The sequence below is a fragment of the Podarcis erhardii genome, assembly GCF_964252035.2.
Source record: "Podarcis erhardii genome assembly, chromosome: 2".
Taxonomy (NCBI): Eukaryota; Metazoa; Chordata; class Lepidosauria; order Squamata; family Lacertidae; genus Podarcis; species Podarcis erhardii.
In genome coordinates, this window is record NC_138498.1 from 48,279,941 (window position 1) to 48,285,940 (window position 6,000).

Sequence of the window (6,000 nt, forward strand, 5' to 3'; positions counted from 1 at the left end):
GATATATGCCACTTGAAATTAAGCAAGCACACTTTACAAACGCTTCAGTGACTATTGACGTAAAAATCAAAGCTTGAGTCTGAAATTGTTTTTCACAAAAAGCAAATTGTGAACACAGCCATAAAACTGTGTCCATAAATTTCTTAGGAGTGTAAGATTTATTTATTTATTTTTTTAAAAAAAACTTAACATGAAACTCACGTGTTTGGTGAAACATTGTTCAACCAGAGTTATGCAATGGAATTCATCTCCTTCCTCTCCTTCCCCCTGCAGACCCTGGCTGGCCAAATGTGCTCTGGGAAGTCCACTAGGCTTCCACAGCAGATTGGGAGGCTGTGTGGAGGCTGCATGAGGGAAAAGAGGAAGGAGAAGCCCTCACCAAGACAGAGGTGCTGAGGATGAGTGGTCCCCATGGTTAAAAAATTGGCCAGTTCTCTGTCCTGTGTGCAGCTGTACTCCCCAGAGCAGGTACCAAGTGTGGAGGTACTTCTGCATCCAGCTGTGTCACTTGAGGCTCTAGTATCCTCGGTGGTTAGGAGCACCTTTCGTCAGCTTTGGCTGGTACAACAGCTGCAGAAATTCCTGGACTGGGATAACGTGACCACAGTAGTGTGTGACTGCAAGATTAGATAACTGCAGTGTGGGACTTCCCTTCATTTTAGTCCAGGAACTACAGCTAGTACAGGGTGCTCCAGCACAGTTGCTGACAGGAGTGAGATGCTATCAGGATATTATACCCCTGATCAGAGACCTGCGCTATCTGCTGACTTGTTACTGAACCAAATTCAAGGTGTTGCTATTAGCATATAAAACACTTAACAGTTTGGGAACAGATTACTTAAAGTATCACCTTCCTCTATATGTGCCCATTGGATCAATTCAATCTGCAGAACTTTTGCAAGTGCCACATAATGTTCATTCTGCAGTTGCAAGGAATCAAGCCTTTCACTGTAGCAGCGCCTACACTCTATAACTCTCTGCCTTCACTGTATTGTTTTCTGCACCTGCTAAATATTTCTGTTTAGTCAAGCCAACCCAAATATGTATACTTGACCTGTACTTTAACATGTAATTTCATTTTACAACCTTGTGGGGGTTTTTGCCTGCTGATTTTATTTATATTTTGAAAATGTTTAGATCAACTTGCTTTTAACATTTAATGTTATTGGTATTTGCAGCATACATTTTTATTTATTTTTTGTTAACCACTTAGAGGTCTTGATGAATAAGCACTGTATAAATCCTGTTAAATACAATTAAAAATTAAAAAATGATTTTGGCAGAAGTCCATTCTCCTCATGGATGGACACATTAGGACTGTAACCCTTGATTTTCACAGTACCAAATATCCAAACCTGACAGACAATTCAAAGTTAAGATGAAGTTAAGCATCCATTTTTTTCAATGGGAAAGCTAAGCATACTCTCTCCCATTCAGAGCAAAGGCACCAGGGTCTTAACTTGGACTGAATCATGCCCCTAGCTTTAAGCACCCCAAAAGCTTATGGGGTATCAAAAGCCAACATTGTGTTTATGTAATTTGCCCATTTTGTGCTGGGATGACCTATATATAGCACAATGTCTTTCACCAGAATACATGGGATCAGTAAATATTACTTAGCAAGCATATCAAATTAAGTGTTTTCTTATGATGAATGCAATGCCAATTAAGTAACTTGGTCAACTAAGTGCTTTGTGACTGGTGAAAAGCAATTTCTGTCTGGCAGGAGTATACACTTTTCCCCCAAATGGTTATTATCCTTGTATTTTGTTTTATGATTAATGATAATGTGGCTTATATTAATGGTCTCTTGACATTTTACTGGCATTATGCACTAAATGCATATGAAAGTAACATGAATTTCTCATTTGATGTACGATAGATAACTCTTGTGGTTTACACAAGTATGTATTAGGCATTTGGCGAGAATCCCTTATTTAGTGTTTGCAGGTGTGTGGTACATCATCCATTTCTAGAAGGCAATGATCCAAAAAGCCATGCAGCATATCATACAACAGTGTAAATTTAGATTATATGTCAGTGTTTTGGTGTCTCTTCAATTATTGTACCAATTAAATTAAGCAAAAGTAGGGTAAATCAGATTGATCTATAGCCAGTCTCTAATCTTCCATTCTTGGGCAAGGTGATTGAGTGGGTGGTTGCTGAACAACTCCAGGCACGCCTGGAGGATGCGGACCATTTGGATCCCTTCCTATCGGGATTCAGGCCTCACCATGGGACTGAAACTGCCTTGGTCGGACTGGTCGATGATCTCCGGCGAGCTAGGGACAGAGGTGAGAGCTGTTTCCTAGTTCTGCTGGATCTCTCAGCGGCTTTTGATACCTTTGACCATAACATCCTTCTGGACCGTCTAGAGGGGCTGGGAGCTGGGGCACTGTTACACAGCGGTTCCACTCCTTTTTCCTGGGCTGTGTCCAGAAAGTGGTGGTGGGGGATGAGTGTTCAGACCCCTGGGCTCTCACTTGTGGGGTGCCTCAGGGTTCTGTCCTCTCCCCTATGCTTTTTAACATCTACACGAAGCCGCTGGGAGAGATCATCAGGGGGTTTGGGCTAGGTGTTAATCAATATACGGATGATACCCAGCTCTACCTCTCTTTTAAATCAGAACCAGTGAGGGCAGTGAAGGTCCTGTGTGAGTGTCTGGAGGCGGTTGGGGGATGGATGGCGGCTAACAGATTGAGGTTGAATCCTGACAAGGCAGAAGTACTGTTCTTTGGGGACAGAGAGCGGGCTGGTGTGGAGGATTCCCTGGTCCTGAATGGGGCAACTGTGCCCTGAAGGAGGCGCAGGTCAATTCTGTGTCCACGGCAGCTGTCTACCTGCTCCATCTGGTACACAGAGACTCTACCTGCTTGCAGACTGTCTCGTCAGAGTGGTGCATGCTATAGTTATCTCCCACTTGGACTACTGCAATGCGCTGTATGTGGGGCTGCCTTTGAAGGTAACTCAGAAACTGCAATTAATCCAGAATGCGGCAGCTAGACTGGTGAATAGGAGTGGCCGCTGGGACCATATAACACCGGCCCTGAGAGACCTGCATTGGCTCCCAGTATGTTTCTGAGCACAATTCAAAGTGTTGGTGCTTACCTTTAAAGTCCTAAACAACATCGGTCATGTATACCTGAAGTAGTGTCTCCAGCCCCATCGTTCAGCCTGGACACCGAGATCCAGCACTGAAGGCCTTCTGGTGGTTCCCTCACTGAGAGAAGTGAGGTTACAGGGAACCAGGCAGAGGGTCTTCTCGGCAGTGGCACCTGCCCTGTGGAACACCCTCCCATCAGATGTCAAGGAAATAAGCAAGTATCCTACTTCTAAAAGACATCTGAAGGCAGCCCTGTTTAGGGAAGTTTTTAATGTTTAATGCTGTATTGTGTTTTTAATATTCGATTGGGAGCTGCACAGAGTGGCTGGGGAAACCCAGCCAGATGGGCAGGGTATAAATAGTAAATTGTTGTTGTTGTTGCTGCTGTTGTTAAAAGTGGTTCCATATTTTATTGCATTTTTTTAAAAAAAATGCAGCTAGGAACTGCTCTTGCTGTTTTCTTGCTCTGATTTCATCTGTTTTAGAACCCAAATTTCACTACAGATTGTGTCTTATTTCATCTTCAATTCTATTTAGATTTATCATAAGTTAATAGAAAGTACATTCTGGCCCTAGAAAGCATGAGAACCATGATTCTTAGTTCTGAGCTAAGACAGTCATCCAGCAATCATTGTGGTGAAGTCACTTAATGCTGCACAATGTTCTCATCTTCTTTAATTGCTCACTACACTTCCTGATAGTCAAAGAAACCTAATGACTTCTTGCTTCTGATAAACTTAAATAATTTCTTGTTATTTGTTTTTATGTAGTTGACTAATGCATTTAAATGTCTTCCCTTGGGTCTTTCAATCCTCCTTTTATGCTTATCTGTTGTTAATATTTTGTTCTCCCCCCCCCCACTTCATTTGCCCAGGATTGCTGTTCTTACATTTTTACTGTATGAATGCTGTGTCTGGCTTACCCCACAATCATTAGAGGTTTCTTAAGGGATCGGCAAAATCTAGCCATGTCCTGCAGGCCAAAATAATGCATCTCCTTCACACTGACTGCACAGGAGTAAAAAGTGCTCCTTACTCTGTGTGGGTGGGTGGGTGGGTGCACCCACATGCATATCATTATCAGATCATAAATGCACATAAAAAATTGAAAGTAAGGTGAACACTTATATGTAAGGTTAAACAATGTGTTTGTTGATTAAGAGAAATGCAGAAAATAAACACATAGCAGGGAAGAGTAAAATAAGGGCAAACCACGGATAAGGCAATAACCATTTCCCATCAGTACCTACCTCTTAACAAGCAGCATAGAATTCAAAAGAAGTTATGTATAAACCTCAAGAATTCAGAATATTGTCTGATTATCCTGGAATCAGGAATGATGGAATACTAGACATGAGCTACAATCCTACATACACTTGTTTTTCTCACAGAACTTAACATGGCTTACTTTGAAAACACATACATGGCACTGAACTGTTGGGGTCTTGGTGAAACATTTGTTGGAGCCAGATTTGTTAAAACCAACAAGCCTATGCTGCTATGAGGTTTCATAACTGTTCTGAAACCTTTTATTTCTGACCATTTTGATAATGCCTAATTATGTATCATCATAACAGACGGGTGTATTAACCACACTTAGATCAATTTCCCCAGAGAATGTGGTTGCTTTCTGTTGGGGATGTTTTCAGTTTCAAAACATGTTGATGAAAAGGATATATATCAATAGAAATTAAGGTATAACACATTAATTTTGTTAATGCTGATTATATTTCAGAATGTCTATTCATTCTAGAATTCACCACTACAATAGTTATGTCATACTATTGGTGGTATCAGTGAGGTTGGATATAACTAAGACATAAATCAGCATATACAAACAAGTCCTTATACCAGCCACATGGTATCACTATTCAGGCATGCCCCCCTCCCCCAGCAAGTAGTTCTCAAAATGTGTGGAGAGCAACCCAAAGGGACCTTTCTGTTCTCCTCTATGAGTCAGAATATGTTCTGTGTGTTCTAGATCACATAAATGGGGCACAAAATAGATTGTTCTCAATGATTAGACAATATAGTTTCATAATATAGTAAGTGAGTAATTTCAAAATTATGCTAATGTGTGGGAAAGTATATTTGAGTATAACAAAGACTATGAAGAAAATGCCACAGCTAATTTGTTTTAAAAGAATTCTTATTTTAAAATAAAGGCCATAGAGAAAAGGCTTAAATTGATGCATTTTAACATTTATAATTGAAGGTCAGTTTTCTTCACAGTGATCTTTCTGGTCAAACATGTGTTATTTCAAGCAGGAGCCAGGGATCAAGTTTGGCATTTGTTACCTGATTTGCCTATATTTCATCTCAAATAGGTCTTGCCAGTTGCCACACTTACTGCCCTAGCTCATAACTAGACATTGACTGGGTGGCTGTGCCACCCTTCTAAGACCAGAATAGGCTTCTGATTCTGTATTCAAGAAAAGGTCTGTCCAAAACTGAGTAGACAAAAGCAACCACAATGTATAGAATATAAGCCAAGGAAGATTTCCAGTTTGCGTAGCCATTAAAAAATTACCATTATTATTATTTTTACCATTCAGATGATGTTTCCTTTAGGTTAGCAACACCATTAGTTATATGAAAGGTTAAATGAATTGACACTTGCAGCTGACCAGTAGCTAATTTTAATCTGTAAGAAATGATACCCATGTTCTAATAGGAGAATGCTGCATTTGTAACCAAGAACACGTTTAGGCTGGATCAGATAATACTTCCCCCTCATCATGTGGAAAGAACTGTAAACATGCTTTCCCAGCCTGCCTGCCTACCTAGTGCCAACTTAACCAACCCCAGTTATGCAGTAGGTACCATGGCTGAATATAGCCTATGTGCAAAACCTAATGTTTTAAGTGATTTTGTCTTGATTACATTTAAATGAGTTGA